The 22,804-nt window shown below is 36.1% G+C and overlaps 1 pseudogene; it reads left to right on the forward strand.

Annotated features, from left to right (window-relative positions):
* The first annotated feature begins 3,690 nt into the window (after positions 1 to 3,690).
* LOC123241669 lies at positions 3,691 to 17,276 on the forward strand (annotated as a pseudogene).
* The last annotated feature ends 5,528 nt before the right edge of the window (positions 17,277 to 22,804 follow it).

Genomic DNA, 22,804 nt, shown 5'->3' on the forward strand with positions numbered 1-22,804 from the left:
CTGGAGTCATTTGGTATGAGTTATCAATTGCCTGATCCATATAGCTAGATCTGTTACTAGTCCTAAAGTCACGATTCCTGAAATCATTGTTTTCATAATTGTTATTATTTCTATAATTTCTATAATCATTATTTCTATAATTGTAATTATTTCTAAAGTTGTAATTTCTGAAGTTATTATGTCTAGATGCTTGATTCCAAGTCCTACAGTTCATCATTATATGATTCCTTTTTCCACAGAAATGGCATATAAGGGGCTGAAAGTTAGATTCTTAGAGAGGGGCAATTGCCATTGGTTGAGTAGCAAACTCTTTTAGTTGTTTTTCAACTCTATCACTTAGAGTCATTTAAAGAGTCTAGTCTCTTTTGAAATATGTCCAATAAACTATTACTCTCTTCCTGTTTCTCTTTATGGTTGTTAAAGACATAAACAGCAGTTCTCCTTAACCCATCAAGGTCCATTTCAAGCCATGTAGGGCAATTTGTTTTAAAATGATCTAGGATCTCTCTATGAGAGTTATGGACAAATTGTTCCTTTATTTGCCTTACATCCTTTTCAACAGAAAGGTCAAGTTCCATGTATCTATTTCCCATTTCAATGAGCCTGTCCATGAATTGGGAGGGTGTCTCATCATCAGATTGTGTAATACGTTTAAATTTGGTCCAGGCCTGATGTCTCTCAGCGCATGCTCGCATTGCTTTGAGAAGGGCACCCCTAGCAAGATGTAAGTCTGAATAGTCTTTGGGGTCATTGTACTGCGAGTTAGGATCTTCAGATGGCCAGCGTACTGCATTGCATCCTCAGGGTTTCTTAGCATGAGAGATAATTTTAGTCCTCTCCCATTCTGTTAGGAAAGCCCAGAGCAATTTTTCTACATCTTTATAAGAGGGGTCATAGTCATAGAAAATATCATCCAATTTTTTTATTACTGTTAAGGGCTCCTCTATGAAAGAATGACAGTTTTCTTTGAAATCCTTTATATCCTTGCTCATGAAAAGCTTGTGTTGTTTCAATGTGACCACATCCCCATCAGGTCCTATTGTGCACACTTCCCTTAAGGGAAAAGGCCTGCACAGGAATCATTTACTGACTGTGGGTAGGCCATGTTAGCCAGGAGTTGAAGAGCATGAGCAAATTGGTTCAGAGTGTGAGAGAGGAGTTTCTGCACCTGAGATATAGTAGAGGGGCCTGATATTCCTATGTTAGGAGAAACAGGTTTGCAAAAATCAGGCCTGTTTGGGGGAGAATCTTCTTCTGTCATTTGAGCTTGTAAGTGATACACTATCTAGTTCAATTGAACTTGTATGTCGGCTTGCATTCTCCTTTGTTGTGACCATCCAACCCAGAAAAAAGAAAACTACAAGCCACATAGAAACAAGGAAGTAATCCAGAACTCTATAAGTTCCTAATTGGGCAAAAACCACAAGGGTTTCTTGTAAAGTAGCATTTATACTGTTGAGCATTGTGATCAAAAGGGTAGATTAAAGGGAAGTGGAAAAGAGAATAAGTTTTTAATGTATATATTGATTTGTTTATTTATTTATTTGGGGTTAGGGGCAAGCTAAAGGGTATTGTATATTTTTTTAATTAAATATGTTGTTTTTTTATTATAATGTATACATTTATATTATATACTATAATTCGTTTATAGTATATAGTTTATAATTGTATATATATAATTTTAAAATGATTTTTATTTAATATTATTATTTTTTAATTTAAAAATTAATGCCTTTATTTATTTATATAGTTATTTGGTGTTGCTGCCCTTCTGTGGCAAAAGGAAAAACCCACTATAGCTCAACAGGAAGAAGGGGGAAGAAAACAGAAAAAAGAAAAAAAAATGTTTTTGCTCTCTATTGACCTCTGGTGGCTAAGTGGTCACACTACAACAGAGAAGGGTAAGGGGTGTGGTTAGGGTAGGGGTGGTAGCAAGGGGCATGACTGTGTTTGCCAGAAACCAAAATGGAGGATATGTCTACAAAACAGGGCAGATTTGCTCTAAAGCAGGGGTCAGCAATGTATGGCTCTCGAGCCATATCTGGCTCTTTTGAGGGCCAGATATGGCTCTTTCTGCAGGAGCCATAAAGTCAATTTTTTTTCAGGCTCTATTACAGGAGCTCGTACTATGAGCACTGACAGACGAACCACGGCCCAGTAACCAACAGTTTACGCGTGACATAGTGCGTCACATGATACATCAACGTCATGGCATTACATGTCACATACCTTTCGGTACCGCGACTATTTTCTAAGATGGAAGGCTCCCTCATTGATATTGCCGCACGAGACAAATCCTGGTCTTTAGTTCGGCTTGTGTTCCTCCTTCTGCCCTCCTTTTACTCTTTCCACACCTGTTACTGACATCTTGGGGTTCTGTATAGTTGATAGATCACTTTTGTCTACATTCTCTACCCCTCTGCCTCTGATTTACATGGCTTTATCTCAGTGTATTTATACATTTACAATCCATCCCTAGAACTGTCTCACTTGTTTTACCTATTCTGCTGCTATATTGATTTTTCAGTGAGGACACTGCCTTGTTTGTTACCTCTATTCATGGGGTCTGCACTCCCTATTTGTGGGATTGTTATTGTTTTTAACTTTTCTACCTGCTCTTAAAGGGTAACTATAGTCAGATTACATCTTTACATATGCTTCATTAATGAGAAGCATTTCTCCCCAGTAGTTGTTTCATTTGATACAGAATGATTGAGTAGGCAGCACTGATAAACACCTGTACCAAGAAATGTGTGTGATGTGTCCTGGCCAGTTTTCCATGGAAAGGTACCCTCCTCCTCCACTACTTACTAATGCCTGCACACAAGTCATGTTATTTTCTGTAATCTCCTGATCTCCTACTTAATTTATGTGGCCAAATGGCTTAACCAGCAGGCCGACAGCTTTTTCTTCTCCTATTGCCTGACTTGAGAGAGGGAGAGGAAAAAGTATTCTTCCCTGAATTTTTCTCTCTTTATTTCAGCAATTTTCTTAGTGTAAAGGAGTTTTATATGTATGTGTGCAGTTATATCAGTACTATAGTGCCCCATTAAGTCTTGTTTTTTGATTAATAAAATAGCTTGAATTGGATGTTTTGCTTTCTTTTTGTTTTCACAGCTGGAGAAGGGGACAGGCCCTTGCTGGTATTTAAATTCAAATTTTCTAATTAAACTGAACTGCATTTTCCTTCCTTTTAATAAAGTAGTCAGCTAACTAATTGCAGAAACCCTTTTATTGAAGAAGATGACTAAAAGAAGAAGAGTATTAAAGGATGATGAGTATCGTACTTTTCAGCAGAAATGGACAGAGGAATTCACCTTTGTGGAGAGAGCAGGTTCTGCAGTGTGTCTAATATGCAATGAAAAAATTTCATCAATGAAACAGTCAAATATAAAGAGACACTTTGACCTACACCATACTGCATTTGCATCAAAATATCCTGCAGGGGACAGCAGGAAGAAAGCATGTGAAGAGCTACTGTGCAGAGTGCAAGCTAGTCAGCAGCAACTCCGTGTTTGGACCAAACAAGGTGACTGGAATTCGGCTAGCTTTGCTGCTACTTTATCAATTGGGAGAAATGGAAAGCCATTCACAGATGGGGAGTATGCCAAAACATGCATGCTTGTTGTTGCCAATGAACTTTTTGATGACTTTTCAGATAAAGACAAGATAATCAAATGAATAAAAGGCATGCCTGTGTCTGCAAAAACTGTTCACAATTGTACGATAATGATGGCAAATCAAATTGAGGAAACACAACTGAAGGACATAAATGCAGCACTATTCTCTTCTCTCGCTGTGGATGAGTCAACAAACGTAAGCCCAGCAGAGGTTAGGGGTTTCTGCAAGGTTAAAAGGTTCTTTCTCCTGCAGGGGCTAGGGGCTGGGGGTGCTTTAAAGATTACCAGTTACAGAAGTAGTACGCAGGCCAGCAGGATGGTCTCAAAAGGGTCACGTAGTGGCAGGGACCCACAATAGTAGATAAAGCAGCTTAAGTCTCCTGTCTGCTGCTGTTTGGGGCTGAAGGCAGCCTGAGGCTTTTGCAGCTTCAGCTGAGGAGGAGCTGGCAGCCTAGGGAATGGGGAAAAGTAGGTGGAAGGCACCAGGAGGTGGCAGCTGGCTGAGGGCCCAGCACAAGGGTGGAGAGGGTGGGGAAAGTGTGTAACAAACACTTGGGAGGGAAAATGCACAGATTGGGGAAGAGGTGGGAGGCAGCAGCTTGGCAAAGGTTTTTAAAAAACAGCAGAAAAGTCTGGTGATTTGCTGCGTGCATTTTTGATAGATTCATGATAACGGAATCTATCATTTTTCCTGGCATAAGAATTATTTTGATGGTATTTTGAGTTGGAATAGCTATTAGAGTACGTTTTTCTTCAGTTATTAGTGCTATTTGGGTTTTTGAAGTTAATTTGTTCTTTATACCAACAATCTTTCACAAAATAGCCCCTTCTATCACAAAGGTAACATTTTTTATGTCAGTGCTCTGTCTAAGTTGGTATTGTGACCTATTCATATTGTTCTTAGCTTGCAAGGTTGCTAAATTTTTTATTTCTTCTAACTCTTTTTATTTAAGTGTAGATTTTGCTTCTTTCAGTTGCTTTTTAAGGTCACTAATGGTTTCATCCTTAGATTTCTCTGTCTGTTTATTTTCTACCATCCCCTGTGATCTTGACTGGATATAGTTTGCTATTTTCCTCAATTCCTCCAAAAGCAATTCTTCCCACCCAGGACACTGAGTTTGGAAGTAAGACTTGATAGGTAAACTATTTCCCTTGATGAATTGTCTGTGAATGTGCTGCAAATTTTGGTCCCCCAGATTGGTGAACCTGAGAATGAGTTCTCCGGCTTTGAGAATCCAGTCAAGAGAGGTATTTGGGGTGTTCTCCAACTTTCTGCCTATGTGCTTCAAACTGAGTCCAGGCATTTTGTCTTTTTGCTACTTTTGCCATTCCCTCCTTTAAATCTTGCCTACAGTGTTTTTAGATAAGCATGGTTTTGTGGTTTAGACAACTCCATGTCATCATATACTTCTGGCCATGATGTTAAGTGATTATTTTCCCTGGTCTCCCTAATAAACTGTTGGGCTTGGGCTGGGCTAAATAATTCTTCTCAAAGAATTTTAATGTCACTGGTAAGAAAGATCTTAAATCTTCAACCCAAACCTAAACTCTTTCAAGCATTTTTGTGGTTGTTTTCAATCACCAAATCTCTTTTTTAGACTGTCTAGGTCACTACTGGTAAATGGGGTATGTGTTTTTAAACGGATGATACCCTGGTCTGGCTTCAAAATTGCTTTATCATGCAAAGGAAGGAGAGGAATGGTTGCTTCTGCCCCTTTTACTGTGGTGTCTTTGCTTTTAGTATCATTGCCCTGTTTGTCTATATTCTCTTTGTCATTAGTCTCTGTCATTATCAATATATTGTCCTGGCCATTTGTTTTTCCCCTCATCTTTTCCCCCATTTTGGCTATTTCTTCCTGTATCATTTTAGCTAACTCAGCTTTTAGAGTTGCCAAAGTCACTTGTTCCTCAGCCTTGTGTCCCAATAACTGTCCTATCAGCTTTTTTAGTGCCCAATACAGTTGCAGGAATGAAGCAATAACTGCCATAAATGAAATGCTATCAGTTGTTCTATCTCCATCTTTAACCAATTGTAAGAATCTATTAAATGAATGAGGTTCAATATATAATTTGGTATAGTCTCTATCCACAGTCCATACATCATAGTTCTGAAAGAATATAACATGATAGAGCTACCACAAACAAAACTCTTCCCATTTCCCAAGCCATGTTTCAATGTATCTGCTTCAATGTATCTGCTTAGCTAGTGAGGCTTTCTGCTTTGCTGTTCTTTGCTTTTCATCCTTGTGAGGCTTTTGTAGCTAAAGGGAGAGACTCATCCAAAATGGCTGCCGTCTGACTGCTTTTCAATATTTTATTTTTTAAAAAATGACTTTTTGTGATTAAATCAGGTTCTTTGTTTTGTTTTGGCTTGCCACAAATGTATGTGGCTGAGTACTGATGGTAAAATGGGGAGGTATCTAGACTTCCCCTTGTTAGCTTTCAATGGGCCAGATTAGCTATTCACTCACCCCCACCCCAGGGAAGAACTATGAGGGAATAAACTCAAAAAGGTTCCCAAATGGCAAAGCTATAGTGGGGGTGTTGAAGGAAGGTGTTGGGGATCAGATGTGCCTCTAATGGATGGGATCCCACCCTCAGAGCCAGCACTACGGAGATAAGCCTCCCTCCTCCTCAGTTCTAGTGATTTTGCCCTTCAAGATGGTGTTTGGAATTCATCTTCCCCTCAGCCACAAGATCAGTCTTCCTCCCCTCAAAGTAACAGCCCCAAACTACCACTAATGAACTAATAAAGATTTATTGTAAGGATGAGGTAATTCAGGATAACAGGGTTAGGGATGTTTGAGGATTTTTGAGGAAGGAGAGTATAGGGATAACTTTTCTATCAACTATGAACCCCACAATAAGAGAGCAGTTTTGGTTTCTTCTGTAGCTTTGACTCAGAAGGTCACTCTCCCTCCCCTCACCATATCCTATTCTTGACACTATCTAATGAATAGGGGAATAACTACAAGGAAAGGGTATAAAAGAGATCAAGGAAGGGTCCCCCAAGTGCCCACTCCCTTTGGAGTCTGGGCACTGAGGCCAATTATGGAGCACAACTCTTTCAGATTCTCCTTCATTGGCAATGAAGTCAGTAGAAAGGTTTTGATGTTGAAATCTCTAGTTTATCCCTGAATTTTGGGTTCAGAAGACCTAAATTCTTTTTCAGATCCTCCAAGCCACCCACAACCATCCACTCCCAAGTACACCTGAGAGTTTGAATGTCCTCTTAGGAGTTTTTGGCAGTTGGTCATTGGCAGTTTAGAATCTTCAGAATTTTCACCAAACTCCCACCTTCACTGGCCCCTCCCAAATGGAATTCTTTCAGAGTACCATGGGGTTGACTTCCCAGTCCAATTCAAAGATGAGTGTTTAGTTATCCTTGATTTACCCGAAATCCACACTTACACATATAATGAGAAAGAGGTTTAAAAATGGAAACAGTATTTTAAGACTAATCAAATTAATGGTGCATAGGTGGCTTCAGAAGGTAAACTAACATTTCCAAGAACATTTTATCAACAAATATGCCAATAAATTCATAAAAATGGTCATTTTGGAACACAAGGCATGTGGTGAAGAAAGTATGGATAGCCTCTGGCATAATAAACATTGCCTAAAAAGTATGTGCAGCTTGCCAAGCCTGTAACCAACATATCTTTCAAGAATAAGTATTTGGGGAATGTCCATTATCATACACACCATTTGAACACCTACAAATTGACTCTTTAGCAATGCCAAAAGCAGGACATTACAAATTTAGTGTTAGTAGACCAGCTAACCAGATGGCTGGGAGCATTTCTAAAAGCATGAGCAATGGCAGTGTTTGTAGCCAAAATATTATTAAAGGAAATTATACCTAGATTTGGTTTACCAGTAAGAATTTATTCAGACAGGGGAACACATTTTACAGATATGGTTTTACCCAAAATATATTCTTGCCTAGATATAACACCAAAATTTCATGTGCTGTACCACCCACAGAGCTCAGGACAAGTAGAAAGAATGAATAGGGAATTAAAGACAATGATAGGAAAATTATGTACTGAAATTCACTTGAAATGGCCTGATGCTCTACCATCAGCATTGTTTTACTTGAGAAGTAGACCAAGGGAAGATCTACATATCTTATTAGAGAATTTGAGAATTAGTCACCTAACCAGCAAAATAGAGTTTATTCTTTAGGGGGGGGGGGATGGACATTCAATTAGGTAGATTTCCAAGCATTCTTGAGGGATAACCCAGACCTAAACAAAAAATTTTAAGTCCAAACACAAGACCCAAGAGAAGGCTAAAAAGATAAATTTCTTGCTTAAAATTTAAGAGAAAGTTTAAGAGACTCATTAAGATAAAAATGTTTGTACTTCATGTAAAGAGGATATCTTTAATTCTTAAGAATCATTCTCAGTAGTAGAGCAGATAGAAGGAATATCCTTAGAAAGAGGGTGAAGTTGATTATGATGATATGATGTGTATGATGGTATATGATGATAAGATGTGTATGTAAATGGGATGATATAAAATGATATATATAATATATGATATATATTGATATGATATATAAAAAATCAAGGGGTAAAAAAGAGGATTTCACTAAGAAAAAAGGGAAGAAAGAGATAGAATGGAATAAATTGTATTTCAAGAAGTGGCATAAAAAATCATTATGGAGAGGGTAAGAAGGGTGTTGATAGGCAGTGCTTACACTTTACTCTCATTGTACCTGGCTCAGAGAGGGAAAAACATATATACTCATTGAGGTATACAATTCTATCTTACCCTACAGAGAAGTAGAAGGGGAATAAGACTAGGGAAGGGGGAGAAAATGGGAGGGAGAAGGGAAGTGGGGAGAGGTGATAAAAAACAAAACACTGTTAAGGATTATATTTACTATTTTAGATCTTTGTATAACTGCAAATTCTCTGCATGAAATCCTATTAGATAAGCAATATTTTAGCAATTCTACAAGGAATAATCCCAATTATTAATTGAATAATTATATATGGGAATCATTAATAAATAATCATATTGTGAATAAAATCCTCTTAAATGCCTTGACAAGATATTCATGCCAAGGAAAGTTGTGTAAATGTGTCCATTTTCCTGAAATGTTTCCAGACATTATGATATCTCAGTTGGCTTTGAAACTACAAGAGCAGCCTTGGTTTTTACCACATATGGAATGAATCTTTTCTTCATAGAATATACATTCTTAAAAAATAGAGAACTTATTTGGTCACCCCTTCTAAAAAGAGATATTCAGAATACCATTCCCCTTTTAAGGGGGTGGAGAGGTCTATGTAATCTGACTTTATTTTTACCAATTGACACATAAACTATGGGTTTGTGGCTGAGATGGGTCTTGCCTGGACCCTGACATATTGCAATGTATAACTTCCCACAATAAATGTCAGTTTTGCTTCCTAGTATATGTTTCTTATTTTTACAATTTGTCAACCCAAATGTGACTAAGGGTCAGCTTCCCAGTTTCTCTGCCCCTCCAAGAGAGCCTCCTGGAGACCTCTTTCTTTGAGAAAAGGTCTCTGGACATCATTGCTGAGACAACAAAAATCCCCATCTCTAAATCAGCTAAATAATCTGTCTGTAAGATTACACTTAATTTTGGATTCCTTGTCATGAATTTCCTTTTCTTCAAATCTTTTAGTAAAATTACATTATTCCTTGTAATTTAATGGGGTTGGAGCACATTGTCCATTATTGGTGTTTTTCTGCATTGAAAGGAGTAATTCTGTCACCAGTTGTAGGGTTCTGGACAGAATATTCAATTCTAGGGTCATTTGTGACCACTTAAAGAGTCAGTCTGTGGGGGAGAGGAGCCAAGAAGGCAGCGTAGTAACAAGAAATATTTGGAGCCTCTTAGAAATCTAGCTTCTTGGCAGCTAACTGGCACCACTAGGAGCTTGCCCCTGAGAGAAGCAAGACCTCAGACCCCAGAAGGCTGGAAAACTCAGACCTTGGACAAGGGAGTGGGGCTGAGAGAGGCAGCAGCAGCTCCCAGAATGCTCAGACTCAGGGGAAAACCTCAGATGGAGGAGAAAACGTGGGCCAAGTAGGCAAAACTGCTCCCTAACTCCATACAAAGAGAATCAGATTGCCTTACTCAGACTTCTGGCAGATAAAGCATAATGATGCCAAGCAAAGCCCAAGAAATAAACAAGGCCAAGAAAAAACTCTAACACTTGATAACTTCTGCACAGAAAAAAACCCAGAAAACAGAGGAGGACAAACAATTAAAGACATCCAAACCTTCTCCTAAAAATGAAAAAGATCTTGAAGAGTTCAAATCCGAGATCATGAGAAAGATGAAAGAGATCTGGCAAGAAAATAACAGTTTAAAAGGAAGAATTTTGCAATTGGAAAGTGAGGCTCAGAAATCAAATGAATTGATAAGGAAATTGAAGACCAGAAATGACCAGCTGTAAGCCTTGAAGAACCAGATATACCAGATTAAGAAGGAAAACCAAAAGATTATAGCCAAAAACCAGTCTCTAAAGGCTAGAATTGGGCAATTAGAAGCCAATGATCTCACAAGACAACAAAAATTAATAAAGCAAAGTCAAAAGACTGACAAAATAGAAGGAAACATGAAATATCTCAATGAGAAGTTAATAGACCAAGAAAACATGTCTAGAAGAGACAACTTGAGAATTATTGGTCTTCCAGAAAAATTAGAGACAAAAAGAAACCTAGATAGTGTATTACAAGAAATTATCCAACAAAAGTGCCCCAATGTCCTCAATAATAAGGCAAAATAGACATTGAAAGAGCCCATAGATCACCCTCTACACTACATCCTCAGAAGACAATCCCCAGGAATGTAATAACCAAATTCAAAAGCTTCCAAGTTAAGGAGAAAATATTACAAGAAGCCAGAAAGAGATGATTCAGATATCAAGGAACACAAATCAGAATTACACAGGATCTGGCAGCCTCCACACTCAAGACCATAAGGCTTGGAACATGATATTCAGAAAAGCAAGAGAATTGGGTCTATAACCAAGGATCACATACCCATCAAAACTGACTATATACTTCCAGAGGAAAGCATGGGTATTCAACAAGATAGAAGATTTCCCAGCATTTGCACAGAAAAGACCAGGACTAAATGGAAAGTTTTATATCCAACCACAAAAACCAAGAGAAACATGAAAAGGTAAATAAGAAAGAGAGGGGAAAGAAAAAAACTCTGACCTTTAAATTGCCTTCTTCAAGGGCTTCAATAAGATCAAATTATTTGTTTTTCTATATGGAGAAATATGTGTAATTCTAAAAAAATGTACTCACTATTATAGTAATTAGAAGAATTAGTAATAAGGAGAAGTTGGAGTACTAAATGGTCTAAGATGATATGGGGGGAAAAGTGAGGGGGTGGGGATAGAAGATTGCACCAAGAGTATAAGAAAAATAGGATAATCTATACCACAGAAAGAGTACATGAGAAGGGGAGGGGAGGAATACTATTATAAGAAGGAGAGGAAGAGAGAGTAAAGGAAATACTTAAACCTTACTCTCAGTGGAATTAATCCTGAGAGGGAAGAGTAACTAGATCAATTAGAATATCAAATTCTATCTAACTTTATGGATTAAGTCAGAAGGGACAAACCAAGGTGGATATTGAGGGGGGGAGTTCTTAAAGGGAGGGGAAGAGAGGGGGAGGGAATTCATTAGGCCTTAAAAAATAATAAGAGGGGAATAAAAAGGGAGGGATGGAAAGGGAAGGAAATCAAGGGAGGGGTCAAGGGGTATTGATTTAAAACAAACCACTGGTTTAAAAGGAAATACCATAATAAGAAGGGGTAGAACTAGGAGAGGATACCAAAATGTTAGGGAATACACTGCTAAAAATTATAACTCTGAATGTGAATGGGATGAACTTGCTGATAAAACAAGCAAACAGCAGAGTGGATTAGAAACCAAAATCCTACCGTATGTTGTGTACAAGAAGCACACTTGAGGCAGGTGGACATACACAGGGTTAAAGTCAAGGGCTGGAGTAGAACCTTTTGAGCTTCAATGGAGAAAAAGAAGGCAGGAGTGGTAATCATGATTTGTGATAAAGCCAAAGCAAAAATAGATCTGATTAAAAGAGATAGGGAATGTAATTACATCCTGATAAAGGCAGTATGGATAATGAGGAAATAACAGTACTCGACATGTACGCACCAAATGGTATAGCATCCAAATTTCTAAAGAAGAAACTGGCAGAGCTCAAGGAGGAAATAGATAGTAAAACCATACTAGTTGGACATCTAAATATTCCTCTATCAGATCTAGATAAATCAAACCAAAAAATAAATAAGAAAGAGAGATGAAAGGTGAATGAAATCCTAGAAAAATTAGAGTTAATAGATATGTGGAGAAAAACAAATAGGGACAAAAAGGAATATAAATGTAAAATAAATAAATCTGTCTACATTAAACTAAAAAGGGTTTGTACAGATAAAACCAATGCTACCAAAATTAGAATGGAAACAACAAATTGGGAAAAAATCTTTATAACAAAAAAATCAGATAAAGGTCTAATCACTCAAATATACAAAGAGCTAAATCAATTGTACAAAAAATCAAGCCATCTCCCAATCCATAAATGGGCAAGGGACATGAATAGGCAATTCTCAGATAAAGAAATCAAAACTATCAATAAGCACATGAGAAAGTGTTCTAAATCTCTAATAATTAGAGAAATGCAAATCAAAACAACTCTAAGGTATCACCTCACACTTAGCAGACTGGCAAAAATGACAGCAAAGGAGAGTAATAAATGTTGGAGGGGACGTGACAAAATTGGTACATTAATGTATTGCTGGTGAAGTTGGGAACTGATCCAACCATTTTGTATGGCAATTTGGAACTATGCTCAAAGGGCTTTAAAAGACTATCTGCCTTTTGATCCAGGCATAGCACTGATTGGATTATACCCCAAAGAAATATTAAGGAAAAGGACTTCTACAAAAATATTTATAGCAGCGCTCTTTGTGGTGGCAAAAAATTGGAAAATAAGAGAATGTCCTTCGGTTGGGGAATGGCTGAACAAATTGTGGTATCTGTTGATGATGGAGTACTATTGTGCTCAAAGGAACTGGAGGAATTCCATGTGAACTGGAATGACCACCAGGAATTGATGCAGAGTGGAAAGGAGCAGATCCAGGAGAACATTCTACATGGAGACTGATACACTGTGGTACTATCAAACATAATGGACTTTTATACTAGCAGCAATGCAAGGATCCAGAGCAAGGCTGAGAGACTTATAAGAAAAAAAAAATCAGCCACATTCAGAAGAAGAACTGTGGGAGGAGAAGCACAGGAGAGAAACAACTGCTTGAACACATGGGCTGTTGGGGATATTATTGGGGATGTAGACACTAAATGATAACTCTGGTCCAACGATCAATAATATGGAATTAGGTCTTGATCAATGATATGTGTAAAACCCAGTGGAATTGTGCAAGGGGGGTTAAGGGGCATTTGGGGAGAGGGAAAGAACACGAAACATGTTACTAGGAGAAAATATTCAAAATAAAAAATAAATTCAAAAAAATAATAAAATTCTAAAATTGAATTCTAAAATAAAATAAAATAAAATGTTTCCTCAAAGAGAAATACCCTTTATGCATTTAGAATGTTTCATTCATTCTTTGGACTGGGTCCAAAGGTGGGCCAAAAGAGGGATTAATACAAGATCATCTATTTAATCAATTTCAATATATATTCACTATTTTATTCACCCGTATAACTGTAAATTCTCTTTGTGCAATCCTATTAAGTGAACAGTATTTTAGTGATAGTCATCTCAATTATTAATAGATTGAATTGTTTATAGAAATCAGTATTCAGTGAGTAAAATCCTCTAAATATCTTGGCAAGATCCTTGCAAATGGAGTTGTGTGCATGTGTCCAAATTCTTAGAATGTGTCCAGACATTATGATAACACAGTTAGTTTTGAAGCTACAAGAATGACTTTGGCTTTTTTTTATATGTGGAATGGACCATTACTAAATTGAATATACTTTCTCTCAAAAATAAAAAAGGGAGAGAGGCATTCTCTAATCACCCCCTTTGAGAAGAGATATTCAGAAGAACACTACATTTTTGAGGGAGTCAGAGATCTGTGTAATCTGAATCTTTATATAACTGTTGACACATAAGCTCTGAGTGTTTGGCTGAACTGGGATGGACTTGGACCCTGACATTTTGTAATTTGCAACTTTCTACAATAAGTGTCAATTTGGCTCAGATAATTTCTTCCCAGTATTTATTTTTCATTTTGTACTGGCTAATGTGAAAGACTACCAAATTAATAAGTGCCACTAGAACTAGAAAGTTGAGCTAACACAAATGACTCATCAGAGAAGTGATAAATGATGAATGGGGCCAATGGAGTGTCAGTTGTGTCCATGAGCATAATCCAGTAAGGGAAAGAGCAAAGTGGGATTTCATGATATGTCCCAAATGAAACATCAGCTTTGATCATAAAATAATCCTCTTGAAAAATTCCGTAAGGGTATTGAAGACACCACTATGTTTTTCCATTAATATTTATACCCTTCCTTAAGTCTTAGAACCAGCTTCAATTATAAGATAGTAGAGTGGTAAGAGCTAGACAATTATGGTTGAGCAACTTTCCAAGGGTCACACAGGAAGTATTTGAGGTCAGATTTGAACTCATGTACTCCTGAATCCAGGTCTGCTTTATAAATTGTGTGACCTAGCCGTCCCATTCATTTGTTTTTGAAACCTGTAGAAATATCTCTTTTACCATCCTCATCTCTACATTCATTATCAATCTGTTGTAAAGTCTTTTCAAATTTATCCCTACAACATTCTTTGCATCTACTCTTTTCTCTTCACTTACATGGTTTGCCTCTATTTCAAGCCCTCATAACCAGTCAGTTATGCAATAATCTCCTTACTATAAGGTTCTACCTCTCTAATCTATTTCCTAGCTGAGAAAATGAACCCCTTAAAATTTATTTGTGTCTTGCTACATTTCTTCTTAAATATCTTCATTGGAACCCTAGCACTTGAACAACTTTTTTTCTTCAACTCAGTTCATAAAGTCCTTTATAATTTGTTTCTAGCCTTTCTTCCCCCTTAGATCTTTAAAATTAATCCTATTAATACATCCTACATTACACTCTCAGAATGAAGACCAGGTTAGTTAGACAGAGATTAATATAATTTTGGTGATTTCTGTGAATATTCCTCCAAAATATACCCACTCAATATCTTTGAATTTATAAATATGCATAGAAGACAGTATGTAGGGAAGAAAGACCCCTACTCCCTTGTACTTGATTGGATTTTAGTAATAGTGATAGGTTTAAACCTAATCAATATTGTGATTTTTAAAATGATTAGTATAATTCCATTATAATCTTAATTACAATTAGTAGAATCTGTGATTTTATAAGGATCTCAAGCTAAAGCGTAAAACTGCATCTAAAGGGATTTCCAACCCCTTCCTAAGTCATATTTCCCTTCTACCATGAGATGCTGACCATATAAGTTTCAAGTCCCGGAATGCTGCATCATGTCCTGATATGGTGCAAGAATCACACCTTTTCCTACTTGGAAATAACCATCTTTCCCAACTCCATCAGATGAGCCCTGAGGAAATGATCATCAGTATTTCTTAATAAGGGTATTATCTTGTGGTTTTCCTAAATGGACTACCAATCAGCTGTGTAGTTGGGTAACAGTTTTTAAAAAAGATCTACAGGATGCTGTGTGTTATATAAGTTATCAACCTTGTTTGGAAATAATTCACTCTGTATTTAAATCAGGTCTCTGCTAGGACATTTGTCTCTTGCAGGGGTCCAACTATGTAACATGTGTGAGATTCAGGATTATCTGGGAGACTTGGCCCTCTTCCAATAAACATTAAAATTCCATCTTGACTTGGAGAAATTTGGCTTTTTGACTTTGTTTACATAAATTGTCGATATCAGAGCAGTGGGATAAAAATTTCCATCACAAGTAATAGAATGGGGTTTTTTTTTGTATTATCTTTGAAAAGCATAACATAAATCTAATGTGTAGGCTTGTCTGGAATCTTTGACTTTTTTTTGGTGGATTCTTTTTTTCAATTTTTCTCTTTCTCATAGTTAATATAATACTTCATAGGATTATATATGTAAAGTGCCTGACAATATTACTGATTTTTAATGTAAGAAGTTATGTGCTTGATTAGATGGTGCTCCTGTGCTTGTAATGCAAATTTAATGAATGTCATTTACCTATTTGTGTATTGATTGTTGTATAAGTAGACATTCACAATAGCTGATTTTAGGATTATATGCATGTGATCTTCTATGCCATTAATTTGCATATCTGCATTAGTTTTATTTCCTACATATTAATTGAAGATATTGCTTCAGTTTTTATTTTGTAATATTAAATGGCTAAAAATGAGCTTGGTGAGTTTGATGAATTCGATAGCATTTTTAAAAACATTAAAGTTGATAGTTAATAAATATTGAAAAAGATCATGAGTGGCAAGAAATGCAGAGGCTTCTTACTCTTAATCTTTCTTAATCTTAAGAGTAGATCCAGAGTATAAAAACAATGATATTACCAGAATGTTGAAAGCAAGTGAAAAAGAATTGGAGACATATGGGATCACTAGCAGGGTTAAACTGGGAGAAAACACTTTGTATTTTTTGAATTAACATTTTCAGATAAACACTCAAAAATTCTTGAAAAATTATTTCCACCAATCTACTCATTCCCACAGATTTCTTTTCACAGGAAATCCTTCCCATCAAAGATTCTGTTGGCCACTTTGACCACTTGCAAAATCTCATGGAATCTGCCAGAGCCTATGTGACCCAGAGGGAATAGAAGTAGAATCTCTTACCTGTGTAAAGTCTACAGTCAGTAGCTGTGCAAAGATGAAGTGCAACATCTCTTTCCAAGCCACTGCTATCAGAAACTCATTTAAGTACATCGCTTTTATAAGAAGTAGATGGCCATCAAAGTTTCTGCAGATATTCTTGGTAAAGAATGGAAAGTTTATGTTGTCCATCTTAATGGTGTGAATGACAAACAAGGCTTCCCCATGAAGCAGGCTTATGAACATATCAGCAAGGGCCATTCTTGCTTTCACCCTAGAAGAACTGGAGAAAGAAAATGGAAATCCATTAAGTCTGTATTGTGGATGCCAATATGTGTGATTTCATCTTGGTTATTTTAAAGAAAGGAGAGAAAGATATACCAGGACTGACAGATAAAACTGTGTCTTGTTGCCTAGGGTCTGAAAGAGCTAACAGAATCTTCAAACTTTTCAACTTGTCCAAAGTAAATGATGACCAGCAGCATTTTCTGAGAAAGCCTCTCAATAATAAGGCAAGAAATACAGGTCTAAAGCTTCTAAAATTCAGCATATGGTAACTGTGTTTTATAGCACAAACCACAACTAATTGTTCTGAATTATCTTGAATTATCTTGAAATATCTCTGAACTTATCCTGAGGAATAAGGAAGAAGCAGCAGAATATACTAAGTTATTGACTGAGAGATTGGAGGAGAATAATAAAACCTGAAGGAACAGATTACTAAGAAAATTGACTGTCTTCCTTGAGAGTCTCTACCTCAAAATCTAAGTCCAGTCAAAAAAAAATTCTAAAAATGTGATAGAAATAATTAGCTTTTGTCAAGTAGAAAAAAATTCAAGAATTTTTCTCTAGACACCTCCTTTGAGGAGGAGGAACCAATTATAACACCAGAAGACTTGATTAACAGTGAAGACTTGCCATCAAAAAACAATAACAATTAAGAGGTATATTTAAATCAGGACAAAATATCTTACCCCATAGTTAGTACCATTTGATTATAAGAGATTCCACATGACAAAATTTCTAAAGGTTTGTCTCATGAGGATATTTCTCACTAAGAAATAATCTTGAGGAGTGTGAACTATCCCTGGAAACAGTGAATCCTGGAAAATGGAGGGCATGATACACTACTAGGAGCTAAAACCATACTTATTTGGTCCTACGTTTGAGCATAAGCCAACAGATCTGAGAGAGATAGTTTTGAGAAATTTGAAGTGAACTCAAAATTGGCTCAGAAATACAAGGACTTATCTAATCTAGTCTAGCTTTGACTAGCTCCAGAACATCATCCTGTACAGAACCAAATCTAAAAACTACACTGGCAACAGAGATGAAGACTAGAATCTAAATTAAAAAGAAAAAACTGCTGAGAGTTGGAGTTCTAGGTAGAATAGTCTTATGGACAAAGCCAAAAAACCTAAGAGAAGAAATGCGATAGTAGTTTCATGTAGGACCACCACCAGCATAGGGCAAGGAAAGAAATGAAAACATCTCATTTTACACTTGTATGGTCATATGTATGATCTATGCACTTGGAAGAAGAATGCAGAGGTGAAGTGTAACAGTTTTATTTTCTAGGAACTAGTAATAGGAAAAAATTAGTCCAAATATTAATAGCATTCTGGATCTTCAAACAGTGGGCTTATTTCTAGATTCTTAGGCCATCCCAGAGAAATTATTGTAAAGTTTGAGAATGTGAAATGAAATGTGTTCTGAACAGTGGATCCAAGATGACTTTTGAATTTTCTAATAGAGACAGTTGGGATAAAATACCTTTAAAGCCTATCAAAACAGTAGAGTTTGGTGGATAGAGTGGCAATGACTGCTATATGAGAAACAGAAGTCATCTTGAAGTTTCCTAAAGGAAACTGTTGCTGACAACAAAGAAGTAGATAACATGGGTCCAATAAGTCTAAATCTATTAAATATTGATGAGGTATCTGAAATAATTCAAAGTAATTCTAGCTAATTTAGGGCACTACCCGAATACTCTGCATAACAAAGTGAGCTCCAATATCTGAATACTTTGATCTTCCAGGTATCCTATTCAGAAGCTTACAACAAGGGGAAAGGAAGTAGCAGTATTCCATGTTGGGATAATATAAGCCCTTCATACTCAGAAGTGGAACCTGAGTTTAGTGCTGGAGATTCTCTAGCCCTGCCTAAATGGAAAGATCAATTGGGGTGGAAACTGAGCAGGAAGACAGGTATGTCATAGTTACATGTGTAGATTGCACCTGAAACACATCATCTATCTTAATAAATATCAACAGTAAAAGAAAGGATCAAAGAAGATATCTTTAGCTGTGGTAGAAAACTTTGGATACCATTGTGCAATAGGTTCATCCCAGTAGAATATAAGCCTCTTGGAGACAAGGACTATTTTATTTTCAACTTAGGTCCTATGTCTACAGGAATGTGCACAAATCTTTGCATGTAGTAAGTATAAATAAATATTTGTTGAATAGCCAAAATCATTCATTCAATCTTAAATATCCAAAGACATTCAAGTACTGAACTAAAATGTAATAGTCTGAGTTTATTTTTTGAGATGGAAAATGTTGCTGCACCACCATATTGTAAAGTGAAAATCATCAAAATGATCTGGTACTGACTAAGAAATAGAGTGGTGGGTCAATGAAATAGATTAGGTAATCTACAGTTGATAAACAATGTTCGCAGCAACTTAATGTTCAATAAACTCAAAGATCAAAGTTTTGGGGGAAATAATTCACTAAAAAAACTGTTGAGAGAACTGAAGAAAAATATGGCGAGACTAGTCATGAACCAACATCTCACACCATATACCAGGATAAAGTCAAAATGAATACTTTGATCATGAAATAAATTTAGACACCATAAACAAATTAGGGGAACATGGAAAAGTTTGTTTGTCAGACTTATGGAAAAGAAAAGAATATATGACCAAACAAGACATAGAGAATATCTCAAAAATGAAATAGATAATTTTGATTACAATTAAGCTTTTTACAAATAAAACAAATGCAACCAAGATTAGAAGGGAAGCAGCAAAGTTTTGAGGAAAACTCTTATAGCATGAGTTTCAAAGAGTCATCTCTCAAATATATAGAGAATTCAGTAAAATTTATAAGAATACCAAGCATTCTCTAATTGAAAAGTGGCAGTTCTCAGAGGAAGAAATTAGAACTATCCAAAGGCCTAGGGGAAAATGCTCCAAATAATTGAGAAATGAAAATTAAAATATCTCCAAGATATTATCTCATACCTACTAGATTGGTTAACATGAAATGTTAAATGATAAATGAAATGATAAATTCTGGGGGTGATGTAGGAAAATCGGGAAACATTCTGGAGGGCAATATAAAACAAGCCTCAAAGGAACACAAAACTATGCATTACCCTTTGACCCAGAAATGCCACTGTTGGGTCTCTATCCTAAAGAAATAAGAGATAAGAGAAAAGTACCTACCTCTACCAAAATATTATCAGCTCTTTTTGTAGTGGCAAAGAATTAGAAAATGAGGAGAATGGATGGACAAGTTGTGATATCTAATTTTAATGTAATACTATTGTACCATAAGACACAATGATCAGAATGAGTTCAGAAAGTCCTGGAAACACTCATATGAAATGGTGCCAAGTTAAGTGAGCAGAACCACAAAGGACTCATGTTGAAAAAAATATCCAGTCAAAGAAGAAAGTTTTGGAGTCTGAACAAAGATCATCACATGCCATCTTCCACTATATTTCCTTCATGAGATTTCCATTGTATGTGTGATATTTCACTTTTTCCATGACATGAGCAATACGGAAATATGTATCACATGGAAATACAGATATCACCCATATCACATTCTTCATTATCTTGGGGAAGTGAGGAGGGTAATATATTGAATTCTAAAGTATCAAAAATCATCAATAGTTGTTTCTATATGTACTTGAAAAATAAAAAGAAATGAATGGGAAGTATTTTGCACTAATTCATCATTGCATTTTACTGGGGTCCCAGATGTCTTATAATGATCCTGGTGTTATGAGGAGCTGAAGCTGAGGTATGTGAGTGATGCCTAAGTGATAGTTGTGATAGTAAAAGACAAAGGACCCCTCAGAAATGGTTGTTGTGAATCTGCTGAACTCAACTTCAGAATAACAGTGTCCCAGAATGGCATGAAGAATCTGTGATTAGAATAGCACAGCTACTTCTAACCAACTATTCTGGTCTAGTAAGGATAATGCTTGAGTTGACTGCAGATTATATCTTGCTATGACTGATATTATTCTTCTTTCCCTCAAATGTCCCAAGAATATAATCACTAAGGCTAAAAATAGAGTTGACACCAAATCTAGGTGAGTTCAAAGTTTTAATGTTATCAGGCTCAGGAGGGAAGCAGGGTAATAACTGGGAAGGAGGGAAACAGGAGGTTCTTAATCTAAGCTAATGATGATAAAGATGGTACTTGAATTGGACATAATCAGGCTTGTCAGTTGTCAACTGCTAATTGCCAGTTGCAAGCCTGGCTGGCCAGACAGAGTTCAACCCAAATCAGGTTGTTTTGCTGAAAGATGTTGTTGCCTTTTCTTGGAGTATGAATCAGGAACAGCTTATTCAGTATAAAGACAGGATTTGGGACTATGAAATTGGTCAGTGCAAGTTGCTGGTAACTCAAGTTGACCTATGACCTGCCCTCACCACCACAACCTCCCACTACCCCAAATATCTCAGATTGAGATCCTGTCCCAGTTCAAATCCTTCCTCATATATCTGAGTTTTAACTGTTTTAGCATATGCCAGCCCCTGCCAGGCTCAGTTCATTCCATGTTCTAATCAGGTTACTGTTCATCATCTTGCTTTCCATATTGCTTTGCAAAATATCATTACAGATTTGATCAGTTTAGCACTTAAAGAATGATAAACTAGAGTAAGTAACCTCTAAATAACTGAAAGAAAACAAAGTTAATTGAGCCACACAACAAAATGACATTTTTACATAGTTTTTTAAAATTTTATAAAGCAGGAGGTAGCTAGATTGCTCAGGGGTTAGAGAGCAAGATCTGGAAACAGGAGGTCATATCTGACATTAGACACTTCCTAGCCGTGTGACTTTGGATAAGTCACTAAACCCCCATTGCATAGCCTGTATCACTCTTATGCCTAATATGTAAGGAAAGGGTTTAAACTTATATTGGTTTATGACATATCAGTAATAAGCTTTTGACTCAGTAAGTTGTTTAACCTCTATGTGCCTTAGTTTGCTCATTGTAAAATAGGGAAAGTAGTAACTCAGGTGATTATAATTTCTGGTCCATGTCTAAAAGATATAATCTAGGAATTTTTCAAAATCATTTTATTGTCAAAATGCATTAAGAACAAAAGCACATATACATATATTTGTTTATATGCATATACCATATATGTACACATACTCATATGTATATATTGTATATGTGTATATTTATATATATATATGTACATATATATATATATGGATGTATCTGTATCTGTATCAAACAATCTATGAAATAATGAGAGAGAGCTTCAAGCAGTTAATAAGGAAAATAAAATTAAGGCCAAAAGACCTGGGATGAAATCCTGACTCTGTTATTTACTCCTCATGTGACACTGAGAAAGTCATTGAATTCTTCTAGATTTTAGTTCCCCATCTCTATATTGGGGATAATAAATCCCTGCTCTAATTTACTCATAGATTTAGAGAAGAAAAGTAGTTGGTTGATAAACTGTGAAATTCTATATAAACATGAGCACTTTTTATCAACTATCTTGCATTTTACATTAGGGCCTTATCTTTCCTAAGATCTTTGAATGAATAAATATTGTGATTCCTTTATTCTTCATTTTAAGATATGAAAATGAAAACTAGTTAGAAATAAGTACTCTGATGCATAATTAGATCCTTTTGCTTTGTATGACCCCCATAATAAGCTATTCCTTCGAATATATTTTCTTCAGATTTTTTCCTAAATATTAGCAGTGAGGAAAAGTAAAATAGGCTCTTTCAGATCAAAGAAATGTGTTTCATTTTTCAATAGTTGGTAGAAAGTTAAGGATGAAGGGACATTTTAATAAGTTAGTAGTGTGACTGCTTTTAAATTAACTCACTAATTATATTGCTTGTAAATCTATTTATGCAATATGTATGTTTCCCCAGTATTATTCAATATCTAATTACATTTCTATTTGATACAACTAGTTCTTTAAAGATACACTGAAATATATCTAATCATTAGGAACAGTAATCTCATGCTCTATCTCTATAGGATTGATGGGCCCTAATCTGTTCTCTGGAGACAGGTAATATAAAATATATCAGATTAATTGTACAATGT

Source organism: Gracilinanus agilis, chromosome 3 (genome assembly GCF_016433145.1).
Source record: "Gracilinanus agilis isolate LMUSP501 chromosome 3, AgileGrace, whole genome shotgun sequence".
NCBI classification, from domain to species: Eukaryota; Metazoa; Chordata; class Mammalia; order Didelphimorphia; family Didelphidae; genus Gracilinanus; species Gracilinanus agilis.